The sequence below is a fragment of the Meles meles genome, chromosome 3, assembly GCF_922984935.1.
Source record: "Meles meles chromosome 3, mMelMel3.1 paternal haplotype, whole genome shotgun sequence".
In the NCBI taxonomy this organism is placed as follows: Eukaryota; Metazoa; Chordata; class Mammalia; order Carnivora; family Mustelidae; genus Meles; species Meles meles.
This window is the reverse complement of record NC_060068.1, coordinates 75590017-75603906: the sequence shown is the minus strand read 5'-3', so window position 1 is coordinate 75603906 and position 13890 is coordinate 75590017. Positions and strand designations below refer to the sequence as shown.

The 13890-nt window shown below is 38.4% G+C and overlaps 1 long non-coding RNA gene across 1 annotated transcript in view; it reads right to left on the bottom strand.

The window, feature by feature from the left end:
- Positions 1-8535: 8535 nt before the first annotated feature.
- Positions 8536-13890, bottom strand: part of LOC123938850 — a 70145-nt gene continuing 64790 nt past the window's right edge. Inside the window, exons 3-4 of the long non-coding RNA XR_006817784.1 lie at positions 12424-12576; positions 8536-9118 (exon numbers count right to left, since the gene is read on the bottom strand). This is a non-coding gene — a long non-coding RNA (uncharacterized LOC123938850). The remainder of the gene's footprint in view (positions 9119-12423; positions 12577-13890) is intronic.

Below are 13890 nucleotides of genomic sequence, written 5' to 3'. Positions count from 1 at the left end.
CAAAAATAATAAAATGCTTATGAATAAACTTGACCGAGGAAGTGAAAGACTGTGAAAACTCTGAAAACTATAAAACACTGATGAAAGAAATTTAAGATGGAACAAACAAATGGAAAGATATTCCATGCTCATGGATTGGAAGAAAAAATAGTGTTAAAAATCTCTATACTACCCAAAGCATTCTACAGATTTAATGCAATCCTTATCAAAATACCAACAGAATTTTGCACAGAAGTAGAACAAATAATCTTACAGTTTTATGAAACCAAAAAGATGCCAAATAGCCAAAGAAATCTTGAAAAAGAAGAACAAAACTGGAGATAACACAATCCCAGATTTCAAGATATACTACGAAGCTGTAGTAGTAAAAACAGCATGGTACTGGCACAATAGGAGACACACAGATAAATGGAACAGAATAGAGGGTCCAGAAATAAACTCATAATCATATAATCAGTTAATTTCAACAAAGGAGGCAAGATTATGCAATGGGAAAATGACAGTCCTTTCAACAAATGGTTCTGAAAAAACAATAGCTATATGCAAAAGAGTAAAACCAAACCATTTTCTATACCATACACACAAATAAATTAAAGGTGGATTAAAGAACTAAGTGTGAGACCTGAAACCTAAAGATCATAGATGAGCGCACAAGCAGTAATTTTCCTGACATCAGCATTAGCAACTTTTTTCTAGATAAGTCTCCTGAAGTAAGGGAAACTAAAGCAAAAATAAACTGTTGGGGCTACATCAAAATGTAAAGCTTTTGTACAGCAAAGGAAACAATCAACAAACTAAAAGACAACCTGCTGAATGGGAGAAGATATTTGCAAGTGGCATATCTGATAAGAGGTTAGTATCCAAAGCATATAAAGAACTTATGCAACTCAATAGCCAAAAATAGTCCAATTTAAAATGGGCAAAAGATGTGAACTGACATTTTTCCAAAGAAGATGTACGAATGGCCAACAGATACCTGAAAAGATGCTCAACATCATTTATCATCAGAGAAATGCAAATCAAAATTACAATGAGATATCATCTCACACCTGTCAGAATGACTAAAATCAAAAACATAAGAAACAACAAATGTGGTAAGGATGTGGGAAAAAAAGAAACCTCTTCCATTGTTAGGAATGCAAACTGGTGCAGCTACTGTGGAAAACAATATGGAGGTTTATCAAAAAATTTAAAAAGAGAATTACCATATGATCTAGAAATTCCACCACTTGGCATTTACCCAAAGAACATAAAAACACTAATTTGAAAAGATATATGCACCCTTATGTTCATTGCAGCTTTATTTTCAATAGCCAAGATATGGAAGCAAACCAAGTCTTCATCAGTAGATGAATGGAAAAAGAGGAAGTGGTATATACATACAATGGAATGTTGCTCAGCCATAAAATTAATGAGGTCTTGTCATTCACAATAGCATGAGTGGATCTAGATAGTATAATGCTAAATGAAATAAGAGAAAGACAAGTAGCATATGATTTCATTCATATGCAGAATATAAGAAACAAAACAAACTAACTAAAAAAGGGCAAGCCAAAAAACAGACTCTTAACTATAGACAACAAACTAATCACCAGAGGGGAGTGGGTTGTGGTATGGGTGAAATATGTGAAGGGTATTAAGATTACACTAAATGTCAGAGCACTTAATAATGCATAGAATTCTTTAATCACTATATTGTGAAATATACCTGAAAAAAGAACCATGTGTTAATTATACTGGAATTAAAATAAATAAGAAATAAAATAAAGTAAAGTAAAATAAATAAAATAACTTTAAACAAGGTGATGTTTTAATGCATGTCTAGAGTTTTATTTACCAAATGATTATCATCTGGCTCGGCTTGTCTACCATCTTGTGTATTAAATGCACAATACTCTCATCTTTCTCCAACTTAATTTTGCACTCATTTTCTATGTATAAAGATATTGTAAATTAAAAAATAAATCCTAGTGGAAAATGGGAGACACTAAGCAGTACTAGAAAGACATTTTTCTAGAAATTGTAATTTTTGTTGTTTGTATGTTCTCTGTTGGTAGAAGAAAGGAAGTTTTATATCTTCTGCATCTAAAGTGAAAGATATTTGTTTTTATTTTTGACAAAAATGACTAAAACCATAGTTACTTATGAATCAGAATCACTAATTTTTTTAAATCAGATTTTCAAAGAGAAGCATAAAAATGATGACCATTTTTTATAGAACTTTTTGCAAAACTTTTCTTCTTATCTATTTGATTATGATGCAACTTGGGATAGTTTTCATCATATTTTATTGTGCTTGAGGTTTATTGAATATCTTCAATATGTGAGTTTATAGTTTCGCCAAGTTGGGCAATTTACCTCAATTATTTCTTAAAATGTGTTTATATCTTGGGTAACTGGCTGGCTTAGTCAGTGGAGCATTTAACCCTTGATCTCAGGGTTGTGAGTTTGTGCCTCATGTTGGGCATAGAGATTACTTAATAAAAAAAGATGTGCATGTGTATTTTTATGTCTCATCCACCCCTTGTGTTTTTTGGAAACTCTATACGTATATTTGGTCATTTGAAGTCATCCCAGAGATCACTGATACTATGTTCTTTCTTGTTGTTTAGACTATTTCCCTGGGGCCTTTTCTACTTTGGGCCATCTCTATTGCTATGTATTCTAGCTTTGTAATCTTTTCTACAATGTCTAATCTGCTGTTAATCCCTCCCAGTGAATTTATAAATCAGGAACTGCAGTTTTCATCACTATAACTTGAATTTGGGTTGTTTTATATTTCCCATGTCTTTACTTATTCAGTCTCACATCTAGCTTCTTTATCATTGGAATACAGTTATAATGATAGCCTTTAAATATCCTAATCCAATTCTGTCATTTGCATCAACTACAGGTCAGTGCCAAATGATTGATTTCTAATTGTTTTCTTTCTTCTTTGTATACCTTTAGATGCCAGACATTGTGAACTATACCTTGTTGTGTGCTGGTTATTTTTGTTTACGTATAAATATTCTTGAGTTCTGTTCTGGTACTCATAGTTTGATCCTACTGGGTCTTATTTTTAAGCTTGGTTAGCAGAACCACAGCAGCATTTAGTGTAAGGTTAATTTTTCTCCACAATTCTTGCAAGACTCGTCTTTGTATTCTAATCATGACCTCTGAATTATGAAGTTCTTCTCTCTAAATACAGGCATTATTCTTGGCCCTGTGTGAGTTCCGAGTACTGTTTCTTCTCATTCTTCCAGGAGGGTTTTTCCCTCAAGTTCAGGTAGTTTCTTCACACACATGCCCTAATCAGTATTCAGCTGAATGCTCCTCTGCTGATCCTGGTGTTCTCTGTCCAACTTTCTTTTCTCTGTGCTCTGTGATCTAGAAATACCTTGGCTACCCCAAACTTGCAGCTGTCTCCTCAACTCATGAGATCACTAGGCCCTACCTGGTTTCCCCTGTGCTCTGGCCTGGAAACTTTCTTTAGGCAGTAAGCCAGGCAATTGTAGGGCTCACCTGATTTGTTTTCCATCTCTTGGAGATCCTTCTCTGGATGATGTCCAGTGTTTTGAAAATGGTCATTTATATATTTTGTCTTATTTTCTAATTGTTTCAGGCAGAAGGGTAAATTCAATCCTATTACTTGATTGGAAGCAGATTTTTCAGGGTGACTTTTAAAACATAAATAATTTTATGTCCATCCTTTGCTCTAAATCTCCAAATAGTTTCCCTTCAAACACTCCTTACCAAGGTCCATAAGACTCTACATTTTCTGGGCCCTGCTTACATCTCAGATCTCATCTGCCATTCTCATCCTACATTACTCTCAATGGTTGTCTTGCCATTCTTCCAATATGCTGAGGTTGCTCTCGCCTCACAGCCCTTGTTCTAGTAGACATTTCCACGTGGAATATTTTTTCCCCCAGATTTGCCAATAACTGACTCCTTCTCTTCACTCAGGACTCTACTTAAATATCACCTCCTCAGTATGGCCATCTTATCTAAAATAGCCTTGCCTGGGGCGCCTGGGTGGCTCAGTGGGTTAAGCCGCTGCTTTCGGCTCAGGTCATGATCTCAGGGTCCTGGGATCGAGTCCCGCATTGGGCTCTCTGCTCAGCAGGGAGCCTGTTTCCCTCTCTCTCTCTGCCTGCCTCTCTGCCTACTCTTTCAAATAAATAAATAAATAATCTTTCAAATAAATAAATAAATAAATCTCTCTCTTTCAAATAAATAAATCTCTTAAATATTAAATAATCTTTCAATTAAATAAATAAATCTAAAATAATCTTTCAAATAAATAAATAAATAATCTTTTTTTAAAAAATAAATAAATAAATAAAATAGCCTTGCCCTCACCATACGTCCTTACACTGCCTTATTTTTCTAATGATTCCTTATCCCTGGCATTATATTATTATATACTTATTAGCTTGTTGTCTGTTTCCCCTATAAAATAAGGGGAATGACTTTTTCTTATTCACTGCTCTATCTCCAGAGCTCCCCAACACTGTTTGACACTAAGCAGGTGCTCATTACATATTTATTGCATGGATGGATGGATAGAGGGATGGATACAACCTCAAAGTTAAAGGGTAACAGAGGATCTACACAGGAAGTTAGATACTAAGTCACATTTCAAACAACACTTGTGTCATCAGCTGACAGTAGGTGGCTAGACAACATGCTTTTGTATAAGATGGGAATTGAAAAATTGTTAGCATCTCCTTGCTTCTTCAGAATTTAAAAGAAATCCACAGCCAAGTGTCAGAAGATGCAAGTGTGAGGATTTGCTCGATGACCTTCCACCTCTGATTTTTGTTTCTTTTTGTTGTTGTTGCTTAAGCTGTTGTTTCTCTTTCCTTTGACAAAATCCTCTATCAGCTTGAAAGGCAAGTTCCCTTCCTGTGACTGGCTGGCTGCATTCATGGTTCTTTCATCTTACATTATATAGGGCTACTTACTTTTGCCTTGTATGGCCAACAGCCCCATTCCTTTGGGTTACCTGATACACCTTTGTCACTTTGAAAGGCATAAAGATAAGACTTGAGCTATAGAGGACACATCCTCCCCAAATTCTTATGCCATCTTTCAGAGTCACTGTGAGGAGTACATTTCTCTCCATTAATGTGTCCACCACATCTCTTAGAGTTTGGCCAAAGTCCCTTTGTCACTTGTGCTTGTAACTGAAATGCCAAACACCCTGAAAAACAGCATATCCTACACTGTGGTTTTAAAATAGAAAATTTGGAAGTTGGTATTGATTATGATTAGATCTGATGCAGTGGATATTCTTCACTGAATTTTAAGTATAAAAATACAATTTTTTTTAGATGAAAGAACTTCTACTAGAAAGTAAATACGTAGATATTATCTATGACCCTCATTTATAAATATAGGCATCTGTAAACTGTTATCGATTCCTTTTTGGAGGGACAGTTCTCTCACTTCCCACCCCAAACTCTTCAGAATAAACTTACATTTAGTGACTTACCAAGTTATGCATTGATACAAGGAACATTTATTTTGATATATTTTCCCTAAAATATTAACTACAGTAGGACTGATGGGGAGGAAAGACATCTGAGAAGAGAACACCTGATTAATTTCTCAGGCAGAGAGGGCGAGGCTGGATTTAGAAATCAAAATTTCTTGACTTGATAAACTCCTATTCCCATGATGGTTATAGAAGATCATATCATTTCAGAAATATTTATGGTTGAAGCTATTCATGAATTGATCTGGGAAGGTAATGTTTATATATAACATTGTTTCTATAAGAAATTATATTCTGAATTACAAATAACTATCTCCACTTAAGCTTTTGGAACACAAACCTTCTGTAAGTTGGGAGCCCTCTGTAGTCAGGGAACAAAAAGACATAATTGCCAGTAAGAGCCTCTGGGCACAAGAAATAAATCCACTTCCATAGAACAAAGAAAATCCAAGGAAGGGGGATATTAGTCTTCTTTTTTAACCTTGTGGCATAATGGAAAGTATGAATTAGGCCGGGAGATCTCAGTCCTATTTCTGTCACTACCAACCAGTTTTCTCATCTCTCATTTCATGACATTGGCCTTGATCTGTTCTCTGATTCTCAAAGATTGGAGGATCAGAAGAATGGCCAGATGGCAGCTCGCTAGCCACTCCCATGTGACCAATGGATCTTGAGCCTTCCCAGTTACCAATGTGGGGCTCCCAGCCTGCAAGTTCCCTGAAGCCAGCAGTCTGCAGAGATCTTCCTCTGGAACCAGATCTCAACAAAACTGAAGAGGCAGCTAATTCAGGCTTCAGTTCCCCTTTCTCTAACCTTAGTGCTGCCCTTCAAAGTGCCCTAAGATTCCCTTTGACTTTATGGTCATTCCTTCCTCTGTTAAAACATCTATTAATAGTGGTTTAAATGACTTAAAAGGCCCCATATACTTCTTTCCAGAGTATATGCTTTATAACGGAGGAAAAAAACCTCTTATTAAGTCAAAGGAATGTATCTCTAACTGTTGAATCTTAGAGATTAGTGTGTTAGGTAGGAACTCAAGGGAAAAAGGATTCTTTCAGCACCTAAGAAATCATGATATGTATATAACCAGTTTATTTGACTAACCCTCTGAAGGCTGATAGCACATCTCTGGTTCTCAAATCTGGCTGCACATTAGAAACTTTGAGGTTTTTTTTAGAACTTATCTGATGCCACAAGCCCTTTCCACAAAGATTCTGACTTAATTGGTCCAGGGTAGAACGTGAGCAGTAGGATATTTTTAAAGCTTTGCAGATAATTCTAATGGGAGGCCAGAACTGAAAGGCATTCTTAAGTTGGTGCAAAGCCCTTGTGCCTTCCTCCAGAGACCCCTTCTCTCCATCACCATCCCTGCCTTTAAACCTCTAGCAGGCCTGACGGTTCACCCCTTTCTCGCCTCTGCCACCTTGGGGCATTATGTCTTTACCTACCTTTTCCAGGATGGAGTAGAAGGGCTTCTTTGCCTGGAAAGAGAGTTTCTCTGAGAGAGAAGGATGAGGCAGTGGGGCAGCTGACTTGCCTCTTGTGTATATGTGAGCAGGTGAGTTCAGGCCCACTGCGTAGAATAACATACTCCTTATTCTTTAAGAATATTTTTTAGGGCGCCTGGGTGGCTCAATGGGTTAAAGTCTCTGCCTTTGGCTTGGGTCATGATCCCAGGGTTCTGGGATCAAGCCTAGCATCAGGCTCTTTGCTCGGCAGGGAGCCTGCTTCCTCCTCTCTCTCTGCCTTCCTCTCTGCCTACTTGTGATCTCTGTCTGTCAAATAAATAAATAAAATCTTGAAAAAAAAAAAAGAATATTTTTCTAGTAGATGGACTCACCAGGGGAATTTTCTGAGCAATTTGATTCAAATTACAGTCTATTCCTCTCAGTGCTTGTAAATACCACAAATCGATAAAGCAGTTTCTGTTGTAGTCAGTGAGATCAAGCACTGGTATTAATGTTTTATGTGTTAAGAAATCCATACATTTATCAGGGCCTTTTTCGGAAAACCTTGATCATAGCCTGTTTTGCAAGTTTCTGAGAAAGTCTTGCACACCTGATGGACATTTGAATAAATCAGGTGCAATTAAATGTCCTGATTTCATAGCCCTTAATTAATTCATTGTTCCTGCAGAGAACTGTATGCATTTGGTCTGGTCCCTAATGGTTCACAGTTCTGATTGCACATGAATCACAAAAGACTAATATCTGGACTCTCTAGAGAGGAAAAAACAATCTCTGAGGATGGGGCATGGACATTGTACTTCTGAACCCTTGTCCCGAGTCAGGAGATTTTAGTGGGGAACCAGGGGGAAAAAATGGCCACTCCTTCACAAATTTTAGCAGGTTGTGTTGGGGGCAAGTCTGCCACTTCAGCAAATACACTCAAGCCTGTTCCACACATAGTAGAATTATCTTCTGAGGTGCCATGTTTTGTTTGGTTTGGTTGGGTTGGTAAACCCCATAATACTGAGTTTTGAGGAATGTTGTTGACCAGAAGCAAATGTAAGCAAGCCTTTGGGAATCATCCATTTTTGGGAGAGCTGTTTTATATTTAATGTCATAAAGGTTACCAGCCTTTTTTGCTTTTCCTGCCCAACCGCTCATTATGGAACTTAGCAAGAAAGAAGCTGGGCCATTGTGAGGATGGAACATTTTGTTAACACTTCTGAAACATAAGAATATTGAAGCAACACAATAATCTCCTTTCCCATAGCCAGTGGAAGGGAGGAACTTCACCCATGACTTGACACGAAAAGTGAATGTCAGAGGAAACGTTCTGATGTCAGAGATGATTTCTGGGAGAAAGTTTTTGTTTCTTTATTTTTATGTATTTCTGTCAAGACAAACACAAGAGTTTTCTTTGCCTCCGGCATTTAAGAGAGCTCTTTAAATTTCTATCCTAAAACTTCAGGCAGTAAAATCTGGAATGTTCTTTTTTCCAGCCTTGCTGTAAATTTCTCTTTGCTATCAAATGGGTATTTTTCTTAGAGCGAAGAAGAGAACATAATCTGATCAGTTCTGATTTCACTGAGGCAGCCAAGCAATATGTCAGGTTCATGACAGGCTTTATTGAATTGAATGTGCTGTGCAAAGATGCAAGGGAAATTTGATTTTCTGTGTGAATCTAACAAGGACATTTAGCACCCACTTCTAGTTGGAATTTCACTCTGACTAAGCAACTATAAAATAAAAAGCAAATGCAGATATATATACCATTTTGACAAGCATGTTAGGAATTATACTTAAAATGTGTCCAGAAAATTTGAATTGGAAAATAAGAAAGGGAGGGAGGAAGGAAGGAGGGAAGGAAAAAAAGAAAGAAAGGAAAGAAAGGAAGGAAGGAAAAGAAAGGGAGGTAGTGCAGAAGAAAGGAAGTCTGAAATTTTGAGAAATTGTCTGTAGAGGCTGTTCATATCCATCCAAGCCCTGTGAGAACACTGTGATTGCCAAGAGAATCCATGGTGATGGAGGAGAACAAAGGTGTCTGGGAGATCCCAGTTTTGTTCCTAATCATCTGGATGACCCAGGGCAGATTTTTCTTCACCTCTTAGGGCCACCACACCTTTTGGAAAAGAACGAAGTTTCCTTTGAGTTCTGAGATTCCCCAAGAAGAGGAATGAGAGGGAAGAACCTAAGGCAAAAGAGGAAAAGATGACAAAAGTTAGAAAATGCTAGTTAGGGGTGCCTGGGTGTCTCAGTGGGTTAAAGCCTCTGCCTTCGGCTCAGGTCATGATCTCAGGGTCCTGGGATGGAGCCCCACATTGGGCTCTCTGCTTAGCAGGGAGCCTGCTTCCTCCCCTCTCTCTCTGCCTGCCTCTCTGCCTACTTGTGATCTCTGTCTGTCAAATAAATAAATAAAATCTTAAAAGAAAAGAAAATGCTAGCTAGATTTTAAACAAGTAAGGCAATAGCATATTCTTAGAAAAAGGTATGCTTGAGCTTTCCTGCCTTGCTGATGCACTGACATGAGCAATATTGAGGTAGCTTAGGTTTATTTAAACAGAACAGCTCTGCTTGTACAACTCCGATGCTAATCAGCAACCCACAGAACCCCAAAAAAGGAACATTTTGAATATATGGAAAAGAAATTTCAGGAATATAGTCTAGCTTTTTGGCCCTGCCACTAATTCTCTGAAATTCTCTGGCAATTTTCAGGAATCTGTTTTAGAAAATGGAGGTCACAAAGTTTAATTTTAAGGAAGGTGGGAATGACTCAGTTGGTTAAGCATCTGCCTTCAGCTTGGGTCATGATTCCAGGGTCCTGCAATCAAGTCCCACATTGGACTTCCTGCTCAGTGGGGAGCCTGCTTTTCCCTCTCCCTCTCCCACTCGCCCTGCTTATGCTCTCTCTCTCTCTCTCTGTCAAATAAATAAATCTTAAAAAAAAAAAAAAAGGGGGGGTTGGGAATGTGTGCATTTTCCTTTCTCATGCTACATCAGACCTTCTAGGTGGGGTTCTAGAATGCCTAAGATTTTTCTCAGTATTGGTCGAATGGCTATAAAATCTCACCATTATTTAAAACCTGCTGTACTGATCAGGTCTGTGCTCTGGGAAAACACATAACATACATACCTGGACACGTCCTGTCCCACTGAGAAGAAGCTGTTACTGGAGATGAAGTGCTAAGCTTTCAGTCTTTAGCAAGGATGAAAACCTGCATGCAACCCAATCTTTTCATTTGAGATTTAGAAGGCTCTTGCAGTAATTAACAGGAGAGCCACTTGACTTAGTGAGATCTATCCTCTTGGGAGTTTGGGAAGCTGCCCACAAAAAGCTGGAGATTTCTGCCCTAGGAGGGGATTACATCCTGATCCTTGGGAGAGACCCTCCCATTTGTCCTTTGAAGTGACTGCTGCTCTGCAGGTGCCAAGTCGTTCTCTTCTTGGGGCTGGCTTTCAGACTTGGAACTTTCTACTAAGCACTCTCAGTGACCTTTCTCCACGGGTCTTTGGGAAGTTTACATGGTAATCCCTTAAAAGCATTACAGAGATCAGAAACAGCTCTAACATAAAATCGAAGAAGGCTGCCCAGCACTCTTATCCATAGCTCCAGTTTTTCTTCAAGGTGAGGCTAGCCCTGGTAAGGCCATTTATGCATTTTCTTTGCCTCTCTTCAGATATTTAGTGCCCTGCTTGCCCATTCCCACCCAAGCACATGGATCGTGAATGCGGTGTTTTCCAGATTTGGTCGTTGTTTGTTAAATGTCCTCTGTTGGGATCTACTGCACCAAAGAGTAGTCACTAGGAAGTGAGTCCCATGTCTGTGGCCATCTTGGGGGCCTCCATAGCTCAGCCCGGGGTTCTAGGACTGGCTGTTCCTCCAGAGCCAGTCCCAGATGTTCCCTCTTTCTGGTCTGCCTCTCCCTTCTCAGCAGTCATTACAACTCCCTCTCCGTCAGGAAAGGGAAATGATAGCCATACTTAGAATATTAGCAAGTGTTTTCCATACTTGTTAGTCATGCCCATCATTGCTTTGGTAGGTGGTGTAGGACAAGTGACCAAGAAAGACCACACTGGGACAGGATATTTTGTTTCTTTCCCTGGCTGTCACTTCTTTGAAATTAACTTTGTTGGTTGTGTCCCTTTGATTAGTTATTTCAAATTTTTAAAATCTTGGTCTTACCACTTTTTAAATTTGTTTTAAAAGGTTTTATTTAGGGGCACCTGGGTGGCTCAGTGGGTTAAAGCCTCTGCCTTCGGCTCAGATCATGATCTCGGGGTCCTGGGATTGAGCCCCGCATCAGGCTCTCTGCTCAGTGGGAAGCCTGCTTCCTCCTCTCTCTTTCCTACTTGTGATCTCTGTCTGTCAAATAAATAAATAAAATCTTTAAAAATATATATATATTTTATTTATCTAATTTCTTTAAAGATCAAGATTTTTTTTTTTAAGATTTTATTATTTATTTATTTGACAGAGAGAGATCACAAGTAGGTAGAGAGGCAGGCAGAGAGAAAGAGAGGGAAGCAGGCTCTCTGCTGAGCAGAGAGCCCAATGCGGAACTCGATCCCAGGACCCTGAGATCATGACCTGAGCCAAAGGCAGAGGTTTAACCCACTGAGCCACCCAGGCGCCCCAAAGATCAAGATTTTATTTTTAAGTAATCTCCTCACACACATACAGGCTCGAACTCACAATTCCAACATCACTCCACTGACTGCACCAGCCAGGTGCCTAAAATTTTATTTAAAATCTACACATGACTAATTAATTAATTTTGTTTATTTCATTTCATAGTAGGGGAGGCATATTTTTGATGGTTCTTTAGGTCATAATTTTTAAAATATTTGTTAAATATTCTTTTTAAGTAATCGTTAAATATTCTAAAATTGTTTTTTGTTTGTTTTTGCTAATAGGCAATTTTATTTATAAATAAGACTAGTTTGGGTTCAAGTCTTTACTGTGTGATTTTGACCAAACTACTTCACCTCCTGAAGAGTCACTTTCCTTGTCTTTGAGAACTGCGAGTATAATAATACTCCAAGCCCATCAATGTTGTCATGCTTATGTGAAGCAATGGTGTCTAGCTTTCAGCAGAATGCCTGACATACGGTAAGAAATCCATAAATAACAGTGACCATGAAGATGATAAGTGAGTGTGCACTTTGTGTAGAAAAAGGGACAGAGTTATGATAGAGGAAGAAATCAGTCTGTTGGGAATCTGCAAGTTTGGAACAGACATGAAAGCAACAGAAGTAAACACTTGAAGATTATAATGATAAACAACAGAAAAGAGCTCTAACAGTGTCTATATCCAGTACTGGGATAGACCCTGTTCCATGTTCATTCATAGCCTCACACAATTACATGCTCATTCCCTCATCCATATGCAGTCATCCTGCCTTAGTCTTGGTCTTCAGGAGTGTCTCTGGCTATTTCTGGCACAGTTAGTTCTATTCCAGATACAGATCATTCACTGGACTATACTTTGAACTGACCTTGTAAACAAGCTTCTTTTCCTTCTGTGGTCCATGTGGTTTCTGTGGTCTTCTTTTTTTTAATCTGTTAAAACACTTTGAAGTTCAGCTTTGTGGGTTTGACATCCAACTCCCACTGGAACCTGGTGGTGGTTTCCTATTTCTGGCTTATTGCTAAAGAATGATAAGAAAGAGAAAGCATTAGAGCAAGGTCACTACAATACATTAAATAAGAAATATATCCATGGTGAACATTTTGAAGGCAAAATAGAGGGCTTCCTCTCCGGATGATTTTCTCTCTTAGTCCTATCTTAGAAAATGAGCTATGATTCTTTGAATTATTTGCCACATTACTTACTTTATCAACCGTGATATTACGATCTTCCCATCTGCTTGTAATTAAAGAAAAGTCTCTGAATGTCATAAGGACTCTGGAGTAGGTGCAGTGGGACTTGTAAGCTGCTATGGGAAGATTTTGGTTAGGTTTCCATGCTACTTTAAAATTGTCACCCATAGATACAGGAAGAAAACTAATGGATACCAGAGAGGGTAGAGGTTGGGGGGATTGGTGAAGTAGGTGATGGTAACTTTCAGTTATAAAGTAAGCCATGGGGATATAATGTACAGCATAGGAAATATAGTCAATGATATTATAATAACTTTGTATGGTGAGAGATAGTAACTAGACTTATTGTGGGGATCCCTTGATAATGTATAAAAATATCAAATCAGTATGATATACACCTGAAACTAATCAGATATTTATTGTATGTCAATTATACTTTAAATTTTTTTAAAGCCCTGATACTCAGAAAGCAAAAACAAAAAAACGTCTACTAACACTTTATCCTCCTGAGTGCTACTAGACCTGCAGGTCTGTGCAGAGCTGCTAACATGAGTGTCTGTTTGGCAGGAAGTTTGTTCAGACTATTGAGAATAAAGCCTATCTCCAGAGATTCCAAATGCAATGTGGGAGATGATGAGAGGGTACAACTGATTATTGGTGTGCTCAGACAGGCCTGGAAATCTAGGATAAGAATAAGAACAAGATTAGATAAGAATAAGAACATACCCAAATGCAGATGATAGCATTACCAACAGAAAGGTCATTTGAAAAGCACTCTGCTCATGAAAGTCCAACGCAAAGTATAAAGGTTCCCCTGACAAATGTTGCTATGGCACATTGTTGAGGCCTTGTGGGCCCACTGTGGGCCAGCACAGCTTCTTAATAGCTTTAGCACGGATATGATCTCTGAGGGTCAAGTGCAAGCAGGCACAGATGAATATGATAGAACGTAGTGAAGACCAACTTGTTGCCTTAGTAGGTTATTTGCAGAATGATTCAGGGGTCATCAAAACTATTCCTGGAAACAGACTTCCAGGGCTCTGGGGAGCTGTAGATAGATAAATAATAATCAGCCCTTAGAGCACCAAATGATTCCTGGGTTTTGGTTGAGAAAGCAAAGAATTAAGTGCAGAAACCCTTGG